The sequence below is a fragment of the Macaca fascicularis genome, chromosome 8 (genome assembly GCF_037993035.2).
Source record: "Macaca fascicularis isolate 582-1 chromosome 8, T2T-MFA8v1.1".
Lineage (NCBI taxonomy): Eukaryota > Metazoa > Chordata > Mammalia > Primates > Cercopithecidae > Macaca > Macaca fascicularis.
The window spans coordinates 106,372,595-106,393,787 of NC_088382.1; the positions used below are offsets into that span (position 1 = coordinate 106,372,595).

At 38.7% G+C, this 21,193-nt stretch overlaps 1 protein-coding gene across 14 annotated transcripts in view; it reads left to right on the forward strand.

The window, feature by feature from the left end:
• CPQ (carboxypeptidase Q) overlaps positions 1 to 21,193 on the forward strand; it is a 491,970-nt gene that overhangs the window by 52,817 nt on the left and 417,960 nt on the right. For 2 of the 14 annotated variants that reach the window (XM_073999148.1, XM_073999149.1), the window contains exon 1: positions 4,815 to 5,014. The exons of the other annotated variants lie outside the window; for them this stretch is intronic. The gene's annotated coding sequence lies outside the window, so the exon portion shown is untranslated. Of the gene's footprint in view, positions 1 to 4,814; positions 5,015 to 21,193 lie in introns of those variants that run through there. 14 annotated transcript variants of the gene reach the window in all.

Below are 21,193 nucleotides of genomic sequence, written 5' to 3' on the forward strand. Positions count from 1 at the left end.
ATCCCTGAAGAACACTGATGCCAAAATTCTTAACAAAATATTAGTAAATTAAATTCTGTGATGCACTAAAAAGATCATTCATCATGACCAAGGGGAATTTATCCCAGGGATGCGAATATCCTCAACATATGCAAACCAATTCATGTGATACTTCATATAAACAGATTGAGAAACAAAAAATCATATGGTTATTTCAACTGATGCTGAAAACGTATTTGATAAAATTCAGCATCCCTTCATGATAAAAACTCTGAAAAACTGAATATAGAATGAATATAGTTCAATGTAATAAAAGCCATATATGACAGATCTATAGCTAGTATCTTATGAGGAAAATCTGAAAGCCTTTCCTCTAAGATCTAGAACATGACAAGGATGCCCATCTTCACTACTGTTATTCAACAGTCCTGGCAAGAGCAATTAGACAAGAGAGAGAAATAAAGGGCATCCCGATTGGAATGGAAGATGTCAAATTATCTTTGTTTGCAAATGATGTGATCTTATATTTGGAAAAACCTAAAGACTCCACCAAAAAAGTATGAGAACTGTTCAACAAATTCAGTAAGGTGGCAGGATAAAAAATCAACATATAAAAATCTGTAGTATTTCTATATGCCAACAACAAACAATCTGAAAAAGAAATTTAAAAAGTAATCCCACTTACAATAGCTACAAATAAAATGAAATACCTAGGAATTAACTTAACCAAACAAGTGAAAGATCTCTACAATGAAAATGATAAAATGCTGATGAAGGAAATTGAGGAGGACACATAAAAGGAAAGATATTCCATGTTCATGGATTGGAAGAATCAATATTGTTAAAATTTTCATACTATCCAAAGCAATCTGCAGAATTAATGCAGACTGATGGAACAGAATAGAGAACCTAGAAATAAATCTATACATCTATGGTGAATTTATTTTTAGCAGAGGAACCAAGAACATATATTGGGGAAAGGACAGTTTCTCCAATAAGTGGTGTTGGGAAAACTGGATGTCCATATGCAAAAGAATGAAACTAGACCCCCATCTTTCCTGACATATAAAAATCAAATCAAAATGTATTAAAGACTTAAATCTAAGACCCAAAACCATGAAACTACTATAAGACAATATTGGAGGAAACTCTCTAGGACATTGGATTTGGCAAAGATTTCTTCAGTAATACCCCACAAGCACAGGCAACCGCAGCAAAAATTGACAGATGGGATCACAGTAAGTTAAAATGCTTGTGCATAGCAAAGGAAGCAGCAAAGTGAAGAGACAGTCCACAGAATGGGAGAAGATATTTGGAAACTATCCATCTGACAAGGGATTAATAGCCATAATATGTAAGCAGCTCAAACAGCTCTATAGGAAAAAATATAATAATATGATCAAAGAATGGGTAAAAAACGAGTAGATGTTTCTCAAAAAAGGCAAACAAGTATATGCAAAGGTGCTCAACATCATTGCTCATCAGAACAATGCAAATAAAAACTACAGTGAGATATCATCTCACCCCAGTTACAGTGGCTTTTATCCAAAAGACAGGCAATAACAAATGCTGGCAAGGATGTGGAGAAAAGGGAACCCTTGTACACTATTTGTGGGAATGTAAATTGTTACAACCACTATGGACAAGAGTTTGGAGTTTTCTCAGAAAACTAAAAATAGAGCTACCATGAGATCCAGCAATCTCACTGCCAGCTATATACCCAAAAGGAAGGAACTCGGTATATTGAAGAGATAGCTATGCTCCCATGTTTGTTGCAGGAGTTTTTCACAACAACCAATATTTTGAAGCAAACTAAGTGTCCATCAACAGATAAATGGATAAAGAAAATGTGGTACATGTACACAATGGAGTACTATTCAGTCACAAAACGAATGAGATCCTCTCGTTTGCAACATGGATGGAAGTGGAAGTCATTATGTTGAGTGAAGTGAGCCAGGTACAGAAAGACAAATATCACATGTTTTCATTTATTTGTGGGAGTTAAAAAGTAAGACAATTGAACTCATAGACATAGAGAGTGGGAGGAAGGTTACCAGAGGCTGAGAAAGGTAGTAGGGGGCTGGTGGAAAGTGAGGATGGTTAATTGGTACAAAAATATATTTAGAAGGCATGAATAAGATCTAGCATTGAATAGTATAACAGGGTGACTAAAGTCAGTAATAGTTTAATTATACATTTAAAAATAACTAAAACAGTATAATTGGATTGCTTGTTACACAAAGGATAAATGCTTGAGGTGATAGACACTCTACTTACCCTGAAGTGATTATACACATTGTATGCCTTTATCAAAATATTTTATGTAACCCATATATATATGCACCTACTATGTACCCACAAAAATTAAAACTAAAAACCCCCAAATAATATAAACCAGAGTGTCATATTGGTGCTTCACTATATTCAAACAAATTTAGAAACATATGGTACTGAGGGCCCAAGCTGAGGACAAAGAGACATCAAGCACACCTATTCTAAAGTGAGCTATAAATAACTGGGGTCAGACACCTCCCCCAGAGATCAGTAAGAGGTGGCCAAACTGTCCTTATCACTCTAAACTGTCACCCAAGGCCTTTCCTGTCATTTCCCAATTGATAAAAGAAGATGTGGGGTAGAGAGGAGAAAGAAGATGACATTGTTACAGTTGTGAGTTTCTTGCCAAATGTTGCGTTTCCCTCTGTTTCCCATGGGGGCTTCCTGCCTACTTCAAAGCCCTGTGAAAAGTGGACTACTAGACATGAGCCTGGGAATGTCAACAGGAGACTGGCTTCTCACTCCTGGCTAGATGTTGCATGAGGTGAGGCAGCAGAGGCTTAGCTTGGTGCTGTCGTTAGCATGAAGTGAAGTATGGTGAAGGAAGAAAAGGACCTACCATGGGTCCTTGATGTGTGGGGGCATATATGTACTTGGAAATTGATGCCTTCTGCTTGCCTGGCTGCACTACTCTGCCAAGGCAGATAGACAATGGACCGCAGGTAAGACGTCTAAGAAGACGACAGAGACAATCCCCCAGCTCACTTAGAAGGTCTGGAGGAGGATTTTCATGGTTCCTATGGCTCGTCAGAATAAGTCTAGCAGGTAGAATGCAAGGCATGACTTTGGGAACTGATCAAGTGGCATCTAGTTATGAGATATCGCATTTGGTGAGAGGGTTGAGGGTGTGGACCAGTGACCGAGACACAAAATGGAGATGCAGTTGTCTCTTATTTTGAGGGCATTCTTAGTCATGTAGAGTGCTGACTTGAAGCAAACATCTCTCCAAGTAAACTGCATGCACCTTGTGGGTAGAAAGCACCACATTATTAAAGACCACCAGCATTGGGAAGAACCAGACCTAGCTAGAAGGGAACTCAAAACAGCTGCCCACTTCTTCCAGACAACCAGTCTCATATGTCGACCTCTGCCGCATCTTAAATTTCTCTCCCACTGCTCTAACGCATTGGTAGACTTAAAGCCTGGAAGATGGAGGAAGGAGGAGGTACAGAGGACACAGAGAACATCTCTTTCCCTCCTGAAGGATGGAGAGAGCAGAACTTTCCCCCTGCCCGCTCCAGGCCTGACCTGAAGCCTGGCTGGCCCCAGGGAGAGCAAAGAAGAGCTTTATACTAGACATGAAACTGGAATTTAAAATATGTTTGAGTCTTAAATACTGGAATTAGACTCTTCTAATAACTGAAAGTGATTGGAATTTTGTGGAATATTCCCAGATGTTACTAAGGGATAGTGAAATATGATTCAATGTAGGACAGCTGTCAGCAAGGATTGGGGAAAATGAAACCATTTTAAGTTTATATTACATTGAATACAGACTGTAAAATAACCTGGTTATATAAAATATAGTAGAAAGAAGATAGATATTAAAGTCAAACTGACCTGGGTTTGAATCCTTGCTCAGCAACTCACTTTCCACATGATTTTTGGCAAATTACTTTCAGTAGTTTTCTTAACTGTGAAATGGGGATAGGCAGTAACATCATTCTTCCAAGGATTTGGGAGAAGATTAAGTGAAATAACTTCTAGGAAGTGTCTAGTGTGATGCCTGAGACATATAGACCTCTGAAATGGGGATTGATTATTACAGCTGGAGACAAATCTGGTAAATCAAGTACTAATGGCTGATGTAGCTATCAAATGTCTTTTTCAATGAAGTCAATGCATTTTCAAAGCATTTTCTGCTTAATTTGGAAGTTTAAATGTATCTAACTGGAAGCACATACTATGAAAAGCATGAGAAAGGGCTTCTTGTCCTGATCAGAAAGATGAGGAGGCTCCAAAGAGATCTGAGGCAGGACTTCTGCCAGCCTCAAAATGTGCCACACACATTTCACTGGGAAGATGCTCTGAATAACATACTCTTGGCCATGTGAGTGCGTTCCTTGGCAACCCTGGCCCTGCAAAGTTGGCAGGAGGGGATTTTCAGGTTGCCAGCTAAAGCCCTGACACTCAGAGCTGGCCTCAGTGTCTCTGTTCCCAACCCTGTCCCCATCCCCAGCTGAAGGAACTTTTGTTTGTGCAATAGCCATTGTATCTCATCCCTTCTACTAATTGGCTCTGACCCTAACTTTCCATATTCTCCGGCTTGGAGATGCATGTGGGAGATTTGCTTTGAGAAGGTCCCAGCTTTGGCATTGTCAGTTTCTCATCTGGCTCCTAATCTATTTCACTTTGTCTCAAGCTTCCCTTCTTTGGTGACCCACTAAAAACTGAAGTTGTGCTGGCAAGATGGTGCATTGCTGTCATGGAAAGAGGCTGTTTGCAGAGCTGCAGGGTTAACAAGAAGGCTCCTTCTGCCTGTGGACTGTTGGTTTGTCCTTGGCAGTAGCCAGTTGGAGTACAGCAGGGAGGCATGCTCATTCCAGAAGCTGTCTAGTCTTCACTTGAAGGAAGTGCCATCTTAATTTTGAAATGACAGCAGCTTGCATCTAGAGCAAACTCTTTGAAGGAGGGGGATCTTCCAATATACCCTGTGGGCCTCCTGAAGACCTGAGGCATAGGCAACAAGGAAGCAAGGAAGGTGAGGAAGAAAAGGGGTGGGTAGGAAACGGGAAAATAAGAGAGAGAAAGGTGAATGAAAGCTACAGCTGCTGAATCCCCTTCTGTATCCATCACATATTTTTACTGAAAGTTTTTGATAACGTCCCATTGCCTTATGTTTATTTATTTTGAGAGTTAACATTAAATAGTGCTTACTACTTATGAGGCACTGCATTAGCACTATATATATTATGATTTTTAAGCTTCACTACAAACTCATGAGGTGGGCAGTGGTACTATGTTTATTTCAAGATGGTAAACTGAGACATGGAGCCATTAAGTAACTTTTCTAAGATCACACAGCTAGTAAGTGGTAGAGCCAGGTTTCAAATGCAAGATTTACATTTTCTCTTCCCTTTCCTTCCTGTCCCTCCTCTCCCCTTTCTCCTTCTGTAAACAAGTGTCTTCTTTGAGGTGTATTTAGTGTCACATATTTTGCATTTTTGTGCCTTTTTTTTTGGCGGGGGTCAGAGGGTTGTGATTTTGCTGTTTAAAATGGCCCCCAAGTGTAGTGCTGAAGTGTTGTCTAGTGCTTCTATGTGCAGGAAGATTGTGATGTGCCTTATAGAGAAAATGTGTGTGTTAGATAAGCTTCATTCAGGCTTTAGTTGCAGTGCTGTTGGCTGTGAGTACAATGTTAATGAATCAATCGATAGATATGAAATATGGTATTTAAAAGAAGCATACATAAAACAAGGTTATGTCTTCATCAGTTGATGAAAGTGTTATGACCAGAGGATCGCAAGAACCTAACTCTGTATTTCCCATGAAGCCATGATTCAATAATCTCTAATTCAGTGTTTGTGGCAACTTTATAGAACATAACTCCATGAATAATGAGACTTTGCCATATATTTTTTTTGGCAAAGATTATAATAAATATATCCTGCCACCTAAGTTTAGCTAGATGCACAGGCTTCTTTCCAAGCTCTGTGGCCATTTGCTAAGCAGTACCACTACATAGGTTTTGTTTCTTCAGTTCATAAATCTCATGCATAATATCTTATGTGGTGCCTGAAAAATAGTCAGTGCTCTGTAAATGCTTATTGAATGAGTGAATGAATGATTAAATGAATGAAGAAAGTAATACTCAAAATTTATAAGATAATCCAGTCTAGTACTTTACATTTTAAGAAGTACATGAATAGACCTGGAACCAATGTGTGTGTATTTTTTCTTTTTAAGTAAGTCATACTGTAGCAGAACCAGCCACAGACAAAAATCCTCAGACACCAAGTTAAAGAAGGAAGGGGTTTATTTGGCTGGGGGCATCGGCAAGACTCCTGTCTCAAGAGCCAAGCTCCCCGAGTGAGCAATTCCTGTCCCTTTTAAGAGCTCACAACTCTAAGGGGGTGCATGTGAGAGGGTCGTGATTGATTGAGCAAGCAGGGGGTACGTGACTGGGGGCTGCATGCACCAGTAATTACATCAGAACAAAACAGGATAGGCATTTTCACAGTGCATTTTTATACAATGTCTGTACTCTATAGATAACATAACTGATTAGGTCAGGGGTGGATCTTTAACTACCAGGCCCAGAGTGCGGCTCTGGGCTGTCTGCCTGTGGATTTCATTTCTGCCTTTTAGTTTTTACTTCTTCTTTCTTTGGAGGCAGAAATTGGGCATAAGATGATATGAGGGATGGTCTCCTCCCTTAATACAACTATGAGGCAAGCAAATTGTTCTAATTGCCTTCTGGTTGATTACATACTATTTGTTGAGTACTAGCTACTGGAATTTACAAAATGGAATTTTGCATAGTTTTTTCCCCTCAATCCTGCCTAATAAAATTAAGGTCCATCTGTTTTGTATAAGAGTCCGCTTACCAAGAGTGCTTACCAGTATCTTATGTGGTATCTTATGTGGTAAGATATTTACTTACCAAGAGTGCTTTGATAAACGAAGAGGTTATCAGTCACTTTTGTGGGTACCCTATACTCTGTTTGGCTATAATGGGGTTAAAAGGTCGAGAATCTGTAAGGGGATTCTTATCCATGAGGATATTATGTATGCCTAGGGACCATGGAAGTGAAGTTTTGTTTCATTTATTCATCTATTCAACAAATATTTTGAAGATGTGCTGGTGATATAATTTGGAATACAAAAATATGATGTCCCTGAGATTGTTCTTTGGCATCTTGGAAAATAGTCCTATGTAGAAAGCAACATCTTTCATACTTTCAGTTCTTAAATATTCATCAAGCACCTATTATGTCCCAGGTGCTGGGGATATAGCAGTAAGACAAAGCCCCTGCCCTTTGAAACTTATATTCCTTCAGGAAGAGCAGGCACTGAACAACCCATTTGAGGTAATACTCTCCCCTTTGGCCCTGATTCTGATTCAGCCGCTCTCTATTTATTATCTTCATATTATGTGAAATTATCTTGCCTTTTTGCTTATTGTCTGTCTTCCCTCATGACAAGTATGTAGTTCTAAAAGAGCAGAAACTATGTCTTTCCTGTTGCTGAATATCCATCACTGAGAATAGTGTTTGATCCAATAGTAGATGCTTAATAAATGTTTGTTCTTATTTAATTATAGTTATGGTAATGCTAGGAAGTATATTTCTGGAGATTTTGAATTAGTATGGATAATCAGGAATGCTCCTTTAAAGAAATATGGATTGAGTTGAACTTTGAAGAAGTAAGCAGCAACTAAATGGAGCAAAGAGTATATATTCTAGGCAGAGGGATCAGGTCAACGAATGGAACATTAGAATGTGTGATATAAAATTGATATCTCTGGAGTTCAAGAGTAGGAGAGTTTATTAGATGAGCATAGAAAGGTAGGAGAGGGTAGGATAGTCAGGGATTAGGAGGCTATATAGGGATTTGGAGTTTTATCCTAAAAGCATTGGGAAGCTATTAAAGAACTACAAACAGGAAATCAATCTGTTGTTCTGTGATGGGAGAGAGACTACTGAGTGGATGGTGCAACCATTCATGGTCTTGAAGATTAGGTGCTCAGTTTTGGAAATCTTTGATTCAAAGTACCTGTGAAACATCCAGTTGGAGGTATTAAGTAGCCAATTGGCTATACATATTTTTGGGTTCAGAGAAGGGGGTCTGAAATGAATATACTCATCGAGTGACAGTACTGTAAATGGTGTTTGAAGTCAAGAGGACTGATGAAATTGTCTAGGGGGAGAGCATAGAGTAAGAAAAACAGAGGGCTTCATTCAGGCTAATCTTTGAGGAGCTTCATCTTTTAAAGATGATAAAGAAGGGTAAATAGGAAAGAATCTTAAAAGCAAAAAAGTTTAAACTAAACTATCTATGCTTATTTATATGGCCTCTTTGAGTGGTTTTATTGTCAATTGCCCAAGCATATCTCTCTAATAAGACCCTATTTAATTTACCATATTTTAATCACTTATTTTCTTGTCTTTTTCTTCTATTGTCCTTGAGAGGAGAGATTTTGTTCTTTAAAATCATGCTTGAAACCCTAGTGTCTAGCATGCTTCCTGCTTAATAGGCATGAAATATATCTGTTATTGAGTGGGAATACAGAACTTTCTTAGGAAAGATGAGCAAGAGCAGAAAGGAGATTTTTCCTCACAGCCTCTTCTATGTGGGAGACCATAAGCATTTTATTTTAAGCCTTTTGTCTATAACTGTAAAATGGTGATTTAGGTATCAGGAAGCAGATGGGAAACTTTTTGAGGGGTAGAAGAGTCTAAATTCTGCATCTGTGGTTTCTTTGCATGGATTTGCTCCTACCCCTAGACCTGTGGCTGCTAAAAGTTATTTCCAGAAGCTGTTGCAGCCAAGAGTGTGGTATCTACTTCATCAATTTGGAGGTTGGCCTGCCCAGGTCTCCCAATAGTCCCTTTCCTTATATTCCCTCTCCCTCGACTATCTGTTGCCCATTTCCTCCAACTTTATCCCAATTCCTCGTTGTCCAAAGAATCCCAGGAGCATGTTTCGTAATTATAGGCATTATTTTACTCAGGATTTATTAACATTTTGTACAGTTATCATCTTTCCCCATTTTTCCATTATGAAATACATTTTTTATCTCATATAATTTTTACCTTTGATGATGAAATGTATATATTCTCTTTGATAATGGATCTAATGATAATGTGACCAGTGTGTGAAGGTCAGTGGGTCTTCCTCTCGCCCAGTTACTCCACATTCTGGCTAGATGCCTCTGTTACTAATAGCTTAGCCTGCTGTTCCCATGTTTGAGGACTGGTTCTTTTTCCTAGGCTGAGGCAAATAGTTGTAATATTGTTGCCTGGACTGTGTTTTAATACATGATCTTTGCTGCCTGAATTTTCTTTTTTCTAGACTACCTGATTTTTCTTGACTTGTGGAATTTTATGATTGCTTGATTTGTGGAAATTTATCTCAAGCCCCTGGTTTTGAACCAATGACTCTATTATTTTAAGCCAGGTGTATTGTTTTTTTTAGCCTGTATCTATTATACTGTGTCTTGCCTCTTATATTCCCTATCTCTAAGTGACTTGACTGACTGGACATTTTGTTAACTGTGGGGAGGAAAAGCATCAACATGACCTGCATATGGCTAGAGAAGAGTGGGGTTAGCCCTTGAGGGTTGAGGGTGAATGCGTAAAGGGTATTAAGGGTGGGAAGATAGTGCTAAGTTGGAGAGAAACTTTCAGTGAATTTCACTGATTTCAAATCAAGCTGAATTTGAAGTTCTTGTCTACATGAGTGAACACCAATTTTTAAAAGATTTGAAGGCACACATTTAAAGTGACAGCTTAATGTTAAAATGGGAAGTTATGATTCATACGCAGTAGTAAAATTTTGAATAACATGACTTTATTCATTGACACTAACTGCTTTACATTTTCTGGTTTCATTATATTAGTACTGAGAACAAAATCCAGAAAAGCTATAGAGGAGGAAATGACTTTGAATTTTTATTCAATAGTCATTACTTACATCTTTCCACATTTTTTGCAAATTTTAAATTTCAGTAATGATATTGCTATTCAAATTTTCTATTTCTTACAACCATAATCTTGTAGAATAGCCACAAAGGTAGGAGTAAGCTGAAGTAAAAAGCCTGTAGGTCAGTGTAAAAGCCTTTCATAAAACCCACAGCTTGATTCGGTAAAACCCAGATTGATGTCTCTTTTCTTATGATAGGCCCAGAATCTGTTTGATTTAGTTATATCTATGGCATTTTATTTATTTTCTCCTGGCAACATACAGTTTTCACTTTTGATCTAGGGGGAAAAAAAGGAGGCTTATAGCTGTAAAAATAGCCCTGTACAGAGTAATAGACCCTAAAGTATAACTGTGCAGAGACAATGAAGAAACAGATCACTGTTGCTCAGTAGGAATTTCTGCAATGATAGAAGTTTTTCTCTGCACTGCCCAGTACAGTGGTCACTAGCCACAAGTAGCTGATGAACACTGGAAATGTGGCTATTGAACCTGAGAAACTGAAATTTAATTTTAATTTTAATTTAACTAACTAAATCACATGTGGGTAGTAGCTACTATATTAATAGCGGCCTAGTGCAGTATCTACTTCAAGCTTGTCCAAACTGTGGGCCAGGACAGTTTTGAATGCCAACACAAATTCATAAACTTTCTTAAAATATTATGAGATTGTTTTTCCTAACTCATCAGCTATCCTTAGCGTTAGCGTATTTTATGTGTGGCCCAAGACAATTCTTCTTCTTCCAATGTGGCCCAGGGAAGCTGAAAGATGAGGCACCCCTGAGCTAAATCATTGTATTAACTTTCTACTGGCATTAACAAAAAAATTACCATGGACTTACTGGCTTAAACAACACAATGTCATATTAATGAATGAATGAATGAATGATTTTTTTTGGCTCAGGACAATGCAAATTTATTATTTTCTAGTTCTGGGAGTCAGAAGTCCAAAATGGGTTTTACTCGGCAAAAAATTAAGTGCCAGTAGCACTGCATTCCTTCTGGAGGCTCTAGGGGAGAATCTGTTCCCTTGTCCCTTCCAGCTTCTGAATGCTGTCTGCATTTTTGGCTTATGGCTCCTTCCTCCATATTTAAAGGCAGCAATGACCAGTCAAGTATTGTCATATTGTGTCACTCTGATACTCACATTAGAAATCTAGCACTGTTCTCAGTGGGCTAAAATAAAGGTGCCCTCAGGGCTGCTTTCTTTTCTGGAGGATTTAGGAGAGAGTCCATTTTCTTTTCCTTTCTAGCATTTAATGGCTGCCCATATTCCTTAGTTCGTGGCCCCCTTCCTCCATCTTCAAAGCCATCCGTGTTGCTTCTCTCTGTCCCCTTCTTCCATAGTTCCATCTTCCTTTGCCTCTCTTCCTCTGTCTCTCCTTTACACTTATAAGGATTCTTGTGATTACACTGGGCACACTTTGATAATCCCAGATAGTCTCCTTATTTTAAAGTCAGCTGACAATCCGGTTCCAAGAATTATGACTGGATATTTTTGCGTGGGCCATTATTCTAAATTTGGAGCCATTTAGTGAAAAGACAAGGTAAGCCATATATATACATATACATGTGTGTATATATACACAAATATACATGTGTGTGTATATATATATACATATACATGTGTATATATGTATTTGTCATATTGTGTCACTCTGACACTCACATTAGAAATCTAGCAGTGTTCTCAGTGGGCTAAAATAAAGGTGTCCTCAGGGCTGCTTTCTTTTCTGGAGGATTTAGGAAAGATATATATATTTCACATGTTTTTTGGGCCTATACCTATATTTCATCCAACACAGTATAGGGTCTCAAAATAATTTAAGAATACTAGAAACTTAATTTTGAAAGAGGACTGATATGATATCTGGTCTAATCTTCTATCCTTTGTAGTTTTATTCTCTTCTATAATAGAATCTCTAGTTTATTAAGTTTCTGTCATTAGTTTCCTATGAAGGATACTCCCTACTTAACAACAAAATCAGCTGCATTGTTGTATAGCTATGATTGTTCTAGGTCATCCTATCACCTAGCCTTTACAATCACCACAGAGTAGCGCTTTGGTTTCTGACTTTTGGAACAATGTCAACCTGCTTTTTTGCAGAGTTGCCTGTCTCAATAAATGGAATTACTACCTACATAGTTGTCTTAGCAAAATCTTGGGAATTCTTCCTTATCACCCACCATTCACCACTGTTGAATATTCTTAATATATAACTCCTAAAATATCTTTCAGATCTGCCTACTTCTTTTAAGTATTTTAGTTTTAAGTTTTAGAATTTAAATTTTTTATAGTGTCAGTTTATTTGCTGAGATTCTCATTTGTTTATGAATCAAGACCATATTTTCTTTTTCTGTCATTGTTCTTTATGTATGTTCATTTTTCAGTTTTAAAATTTATCTATATTTAACTCATTTCCATAGCTTTTGAGGTACAAGTGGTTTTGTTTACATGAATAAATTGTACAGTAGTAAAACCTAAGATTCTAGTGTACCTGTCCCTGGACATTGTACCCAATATGTGGTTTTTTTATCCCTCACCCTTCTCCCACCCTCCCCACTTCTGAGTCTCCAAAATCCATTATACCAAGCTGTGTGCCTTTACATACCCACAGCTTAGCTCCCACTTATAAGTGAGATCACACAGTATTTGGTTTTCTATTCCTGAGTTACTTCACTTAGAATAATGGCCTCCAGCTCTGCCCAAGTTGCTTCAAAATACATTATTTCATTCCTTTTTATGGCTGAGTTGTATTCCATGGTGTATAAATATCACATTTTCTTTATCCACTTATCTGTTGGTGAGCACTTAGGTTGGTTTTATACCTTTACAATTTTGAATTGTGCTGTGATAAACATATGCACGCAAGTGTCTTTTTGATATAATGACTTCTTTTCCTTTGGGAAGATACCTAGTAGTGGGATTGCTGGGTATCTACTTTATTGCATACTAATTTATTCTGAGTACACAACAAATGTGATTATGTATTGACTTGTGAATGCAAAACCATCTCTGCATCCTTGGGATAAAACCCACTTGATCATGGTGAGTTATCTTTTTGATGTGCTTTTGGATTCAGTTTGCTAGTACTGTGTTGAGGATTTTTGCATTAATGTTCATCAGGAATATTGGTCTGTAGTTTTCTTTTTTTGTTGTGTTCTTTCCTGGTTTGGGTATCATGGTGATACTGGCTTCATAGAATGAGTTAGGGAGGATTCCCTCTTTCTCAATCTTTTGGAATAGTTTCAGTAGGATTGGTACCAATTTTTCTTAGAATGTCTTGTGGAATTCCCCTATAAATCTCTCTGGCCCTGGGCTTTTTCTGTTGTTGTTGGCAATTTAAAAAAATTACTGATTCAATGTTATCGCTTGTTATTTGTTTATTCAGGGTTTCTATTTCTTACTTATTCAAGCTAGGAGCATTGTATGTTTCTAAGAACTTATCCATTTCCTCTAGATTTTCTAGTTTGTGTGCATAGAAGTGCTCATAGCAGTCTGGAATGATTTTTTGTATTTCTGTGCTGTTGGCTATAATGTCTCCATTTTTATTTCTAATTGAGCTTATTTGAATCTTCCCTCTTCTGTTTTGTTTATATTTTTAAAGAACCAACTTCTTGGTTTACTGGTTTTTTGGTTTCAATTTCATTTAGCTATGCTCTGATCTTTGTTATTTCTTTTCTTCTGTTATCTTTGGATTTGGTTTGTTCTTATTTCTCTAGTTCCTTCAGATGTGACATTAGGTTGTTAATTTGTAATCTTTCAGGCTCTTTGATGCAAGCATTTATACCTATAAATTTTCCTCTTAGCACTGCTTTTGCTGTATTCCAAAGTCTTGAAAGCTTGTGTCACTCTTATCATTCATTTTGAGGAATTTTTATATTTCCATTTTGATGTTATTGCTACCTCAAAATCATTTGGGAGCTGATTGCTTAATTTCCATGTATTTGTGTAGTTTTGAGGGTTCCATTTGGCGCTAATTTCTAGTTTTATTCCATTGTGGCCTGGGAAGATACTTGATATGATTTCAATTTTAAAAAACTTAGTGAGATTTGTTTTGTGGCATGTCATATAGTCTATCTTGGAGAATGTTCCATGTGCTAGTGAGAAGGATGTATATTCTGCACTTCTTGGGTAGAATATTCTGTAAATATCTGTTAGGTCAATTTTTTGATAGTGTAGATTAAGTTCGGTGTTTCTTTGTTGACTTTCTGCCTCTATGATCTGTCTAGTGCTGTCCGTGGAGCATTGAAGTTCCCCACTATTATTGTGTTGCTATCCATCTCTTTTCTTAGGTCTAATGGTAACTGTTTTATGAATGTGAGAGCTCCAGAGTTAAGTGCATATATATTTAGGATTATAATGTCTTCATGTGACCTTTTTTGCTCCCCCCCTTTTTTCTTTTCTTTTCTTTTCTTTTCTTTTCTTTTTTTTCTTCTTTTCTTTTCTTTTCTTTTCTTTTCTTTTCTTTTCTTTTCTTTTCTTTTCTTTTCTTTTCTTTCTTTCTTTCTTTCTTTCTTTCTTTCTTTCTTTCTTTCTTTCTTTCTTTCTTTCTTTCTTTCTTTCTTTTTTTTTTTTCTATTGTTGCTTTACTCTGTTTTATCTGACATCAGAATAGCTACTCCTGCTTGCGTTTGTCTTCCATTTGCATGGATTAACTTTTTCCACCCCTTTACCTTGAGTTTATTAGAATCCTTACATTTAAGATGATCTCTTGAAGACAGCAGATATTTGGTTGTGATTTTTGTTTTTAAATCCATTCTGCCAATCTGTATCTTTTAAGTGGAGCGTTTAGACAATTTACATTCAACATTAATACTGAGATGTATGTAATGTTCAGTCATCATGTTGGTTGTTACCTAGATGCTTTGCTTTCTCTATTGTGTGGTTGTTTTATAGGTCTGTATTAGTCTGCTCTCATGCTGCTAATAAAGACATATCTGTGACTGGGTAGTTTATAAAAGAAAGAGGTTTGACTCACAGTTCAGCATGGCTGGGGAGGCCTCAGGAAGCTTATAGTCATGGGAGAAGGAAAAGCAAACATGTCCTTCACATGGTGGCAACAAGGAGAAGTGCTGAGGATAATAGGGGAAAGCACCTTATAAAACCATCAGGTCTGTTAAGAACTGACTCACTCTCATGAGAACAGCAGCATGGGGGTAACTGCCCCCATGATTCAATTACCTCCCACTGGGTCCCTCCCATGACACATAGGGATTATGGGAACTATAATTCAAGATGAGATTTGTGTGGAGACACAGCCAAACCATAACATTCTGCCTCTGGCCTCTCCCAAATATCATGTCCACATATTTCAAAACACAATCATGCCATCTTAACAGTCCCCCAAAGTCTTAACTCATTCCAACATTAACTCAAAAGTCCAAGTCCAAAGTCTCATCTGGCAATGCAAGTCCCTTCTGTCTATTAGCCTGTAAAATTGAAAGCAAGTTAATTACGTACTAGATACGATGGGGATACAGACATTGGGTAAATACAACTATTCTAGATGGGAGAAATTTACCAAAACAAAGGGGATAAAAAGCCATGCAAGTCAGTCTGAAATCTAAAAGGGCAGTCATTAAACCTTAAAGTTCCAAAATGATCTCCTTTGACTCCATGTCTCATATCCAGGTCATGGTCTTGGGCAGCTCCACCCCTGTGGCTTTGCAGGGTACAGCCCCTCTCCCAGCTGCTTCCACAGCTGGTGATGAGTGTCTTTGGCTTTTCTAGGTGCATGATGTAAGCTGTTGGTGGATCTAGCATTCTGGTATCTGGAGGATGGTGGCCCTCTTCTCACAGCTCCAGCAGTCAGTGCTCCAGCGGGGCCTCTGTGTGGGGGATCCGACACCACATTTCCCTTCCATGTCACCCTAGCAGAGGTTCTTCATGAGGGCTCCATTCATGTAGCAAACTTCTGCCTGGATAGCCAGGTGTTTCCATACACCCTCTGAAATCTAGACAGAAGTTCCCAAACCTCAATTCTTGACTTCTGTGCACCTGCAGGCCCAACACCATGTGTAAGCCACCAGGGCTTGGTCCTTGCACCCTCTGAAGCAACAGCCTGGCTGTACTTAGGCTCCTTTTAGCCATAGCTGGAGCCGAAGCAGCTGGGATGCAGGGCATCATGGCTTGAGGCTGCATAGAGTGTGGGGGCCCTGCGCATGGCCCACAGAATCATTTTACCCTCCTAGGCCTCTGAGCCTGTAATGGTAGGGGCTGCCATGAAGGTCTCTGACATGCCCTGAAGACATTTTTCCCATTGTCTTGATGATTGACATTTGGCTCCTTGTTACTTATGCAAGTTTCTGTAGCTGGCTTGAATTTCTCCCATAATTTTTTTTTCTTTTTTTCTTTTTTTTTTTTTACCATTTCATCATCAGGCTGTAAATTTTCCAAACTTTTATGCTCTGCTTCCTCTTGATTGCTTTGCCCCTTAGAAATTTTTTCTGCCAGATACCCTAGATCATCTCTCTCAAATTCAAAGTTACAAAGATCTCTGGGGCAGGGGCAAAATGCCACCAGTCTCTTTCTGTACCAAGAGTCACCATTACTCCAGTTCCCAACAAGTTCTTCATCTTCATCTGAGACCACCTCAGCCTGCACTTCATTGTTTATATCAGCATTTTGGTCAAAGCCATTCAATAAGACTCTAAGAGGTTCCAAACTTTTCCACATCTTCCTGTCTTCTAAGCCCTCCAAATCTCTAGGAAGTTTTAAACTTTTCCACATTTTCCTGCCTTCTTCTGAGCTCTCTAAACTGTTTCAACCTCTGCCTGTTACCTAGTTCCAAAGTCGCTTCCACATTTTCAGGTATCTTTACAGCAGTGCCTCACTCGGTTACCAATTTACTGAATTAGTCTATTCTCGCACTGCTAATAAAGACATACCCAAGACTGGGTAATTTATAAAGGAAAGAAATTTAATTGAGTCACAGTTCAGTGTGGCTGGGGAGGCCTCAGGAAACTTATAGTCAAGGCAAAAGGGGAAGAAAACACATCCTTCTTCACATGGTAGCAGCAAGGAGAAGTGCAGGGTGAAGTGGGGAAAAGTACCTTATAAAACCATCAGATCTTGTGAGAACTCACTCACTATCATGAGAACAGAAGCATGGGGGTAACTGCCCCCATGATTCAAATACCTCCCACCAGGTCCCTTCCACAATGCGTGGGGATTATGAGAATGACGACTCAAGATGAGATTTGGGTGGGGACACAGCCAAGTCATACCAAGGTTTTATGCTTTCAAGGGGTCTATTCTGGAGCATATTGACCTATTGTTTCAAGATTTAGAACTCCTTTTATCATTTGTTGTAGGGCTGGTGTGGTAGTGACAAACTCCTTCTGCATGTGGTTGTTTGAAAAAAACTATTTCTCCTTAATTTATGAAACTTAGTTTTGCTGGATACAAAATTCTTGGTTGATAGTTATTCTTTTTAAGAGGCTAAAGATAGGACACCAACTCCTTCTGGCTTGTAAGGTTTCTGCTGAGAAGTCTCTTCTTAGTCTGATAGATTTTCCTTTATAAGTTTTCTGATACTGTTGTCTCACTGCTCTTAGAATTCTTTCCTTCATGTCTACTTCTGAAGTCTGTTGACCATATGCCTTGGTCATGCCCTTTTTTCAGTGACTCTCTTAGGAGTTCTTTGAGATTCTTGTATTTGGATACCCAAATCTCTAGCAAGGCCAAGGAACTTTTCCTCAATTATTCCATCAAATAAGTTTTCCAAACTTTTTGCTTTCTCTTCTCCCTTAGGAACACCAGTGATTCTTAGGTTTGGCCATTTTACATAATCCCATACTTCCTGGAGACTTGGTTTATTTCTTTTAATTCTTTTTTATTTCTATTTTTGTCTGATTGGGTTAATTCAAAAGCCTTGTCTTCAAGCTCTAAAATTCTTCTACTTGGTCTATTCTACGTTTTAAATTTTTCTCTGCATTTTGTAATTCCCAAAATGTGTCTTTAATTTCCAGAAGTTTTGATTGGTTTTCATTTAAAATATCTATTTCTTTAGAGAATTTTTCATTCACATCCTGATTTTTTAAATAAAAAATTTGTTGGTTTTTATATTTCTCTTATATCTCCACAAGTAGCTTAATAATCAACCTTTTGATTTCTTTATCTGGTATTTCAAAGATTACTTCTTGGTTTGGATTCATTGCTGGAGAGCTACTGTGACCTTTTGGAGGTTGTTGTAGAACCCCGTTTCACATTTCCAGAATCATTTTCTGGTTTCTTCTCTTTTGGATAGATTATTTTTCTAATTATTCTTGAATTTATTTTTGATTCTACTGTGTTTTCTTTTTTTTTTTTTCCCCTCTTGATGATGTGACGTTAGTATTTACAGTTTATTCTAGCCTAATTAAGCTCTTGGTGCTTTCAGGGGTGAAGATTCTGTATGAAATTCTTTGGTTATAGATAGTCTTTGTATTATGACTTTCTCAGATGCTGATTGTAGTAGCAATGTGTTCAGTGTGTGAGTAGGTTCACAGTCTCTTGTGGGGTTGAAATGGCCGAGGTCTCTTGAAGCTTATCTTATTCCCCAGTGATGTGCACTTTTTAATTTATTTTTTCCCCAGTATTTTGCTTACTGGGTTGAAGAGTTCAGGCTTCAGGCCAGTAGGGGAGGTGTCTGTGAGTAAAAAACCAGTGTGGCCAAAGCAGGTGGGTAAATGCAATACCCAATGGTGGGCAGAGGTCCTAGCCTTGATAGAGGAGGCTGGGGGAGCTCTCAGTGAAACACAGGTCTCTGCAGGGGAAATTTAGGGAGCCACATTAGCTCCCCAGCCAGGCCAGCAGGGAAGCAGTCTACCTCCCAGTCATACTCCTGACCCGGTGTTCTAGCTATTCACATCAGACAGGTGCCTGTTTCCCTCTCCAAGAATGTTGATTCTCTAAGTAGATAGGGATTGTGACTCTACTCCTTATGCAAGCCTGAACCTAGAGGGCACTCCTCCTGTGAGGAAGGAGTTACTCTGAAGCATTTCAGAAAGCCTGTCTACAGGTGTACCCACACAAAGCTCCCATGAAAGAAGCCCCAGCTGTATCTGCAGTGGTGGATGAGGGGGAGAAGAAGTCCCCTTCTCCAAGTCCCTTCATGAGTTACAGGGCTGCCCGATTATTGGGTAAAACTGCAGACTTTCCCTGTGGAGCACAGCACTTCACCTGTGCCTCTGCTGAAAGAAACTTCCCACAAGCAGAAAGTTCTGGGACTCAAGACATGCCATCTGGATTCTTTTGTCCCATGGGGTGCTCCCTTGATGTGGTACAGTCCCCCTTTCTGCAGGAGTAGGAGTCCCTGAGGGCAAGACTACTGTGAACGATGCTGCTCCTCTTAGTTTAGCCACCCAGTGGGGCTGCCACACTCCAAGCTGGTGCTAGGGAATGTCTGCAAGGATTCCGGTGATGTGAACTGTCCTCAAGTCTCCCAGCAGCAGGTACCAGCACTAGCTCTGATGCAGGTGGCAGGGGAGTGACATAGACTGTGAGATTCTTTGGGTATACATAGCCTTAGTATGTTGGCTTTCTCAAATGTTGGCTGTAGTAGTAATGAACTGGTCATATGGACAGACCAGGACCTTCTCATTAGCTAGGGTGATGCGGGCAATGGTGAAAGCTGAGGTCATGCACAAGTTTTCTCTGACCTGGGCGCTGTGTCATTTTAACTGCAGATGGTGTAATGGGCTGTGTTGGTTGGCCTCTAGTAGGTGGTGGCACTTGCAAAAGAGTGCCAGCTGTGGTGGTAGCAGTGGCATTTTTTTTGTTTGTTTCCATGAGGAAATATACAGATTTATTTTTTATTTATTTTTAAATTTTAAATTTTTATTTTAATAGGTATTTAGGGAACAGGTGGTGTTTGGTTACATGGATACGTTCTTCAGTGGTGATGTCTGAGATTTCGGTGCATCCAACACCCAAGCAGTATACACTACTACACTGAATGTGTATTCTTGTTTCTCATCCCACTTCCACCCTTTCCTTGGAGTTCCCAAAGTCCACTATATCATTCTTAGGACTTTGCATCCTCATAGTTTTGCTCCCACTTATAAGTGAGAACATACGGTGTTTGCTTTTTTATTCCTGAGTTACTTCACTTAGAATAATGGTCTCCAGCCAGGTGCAGTGGCTCATGCTTGTAATCCCAGCACTTTGGGAGGCTGAGATGGGTGGATCACATGAGGTCAGGAGTTTGAGACCAGCTTGGCCAACATGGTGAAACCCTGTCTCTACTAAAAATACGAAATTAGCTAGGTGTGTTGGCATGCACCTGCAATCCCAGCTACTCGGGACGCTGAGGCAGGATAATTGCTTGAACCGAGGAGGCAGAAGTTGCAGTGAGCCAAGATCACGCCATTGTACTCCAGCCTGGGCAAAAAAGAGCAAAACTCCGTCACATGCATGCGCGTGCACGCACACACACACACACACACACACACAAAAGAATAATGATCTTCAATTCCATCCATATTGCTGTGAATGTCATTATTCCGTTCCTTTTTATGGCTGAGCAGAATTCCATGATATATATCCATATCATGGAATATATATATATATATATATATATCACATTTTCTTTATCCACTCATTGATTAATGGGCATTGGGGCTGTTCCATATTTTTGCAGTTGTGAATTGTGCTGCCATAAACATGTGTGTGCATGTATCTTTTTCATATAATGACTTTGAGCCAGTAGTGGGATTGCTGGATCAAATGCTAGATCTACTTTTAGTTCTTTAAGGAATCTCCACACTGTTTTCCATAGTGGTTGTACTAGTTTACATTCCCATCAGCAGTATAAAATTGCTCCTTTTTCAACACATCCATGTCAGCATCTATTATTTTTTGATTATGACCATTCTTGCAGGAGTAAGCTGTAATGGCATTGTGGTTTTGATTTACATTTCTCTGATCATTAGTGATGTTGAGCATTTTTTTCATGTGTTTGCTGGCCATTTGTATATCTTCTTTTGAGAATTGTCTATTCATGTCCTTAGCCCACTTTTTGATAGGATTTTCTGCTTTTTGTTTTGTTTTGTTGTTGTTGTTGTTTTCTTGCTGATTTGTTTGAGTTCCTTGTAGATTCCAGATATTTTCCTTTGTTGGAAGTATAGATTGTGAAAATTTTCTCCCATTCTGTGGGATGTTTGTTTACTCTGCTGAGTATTTCTTTTGTTGTGCAGAAGCTTTTTAGTTTAATTAAGTCTCATCTATTTATCTTTGTTTTTGTTGAATTTGCGT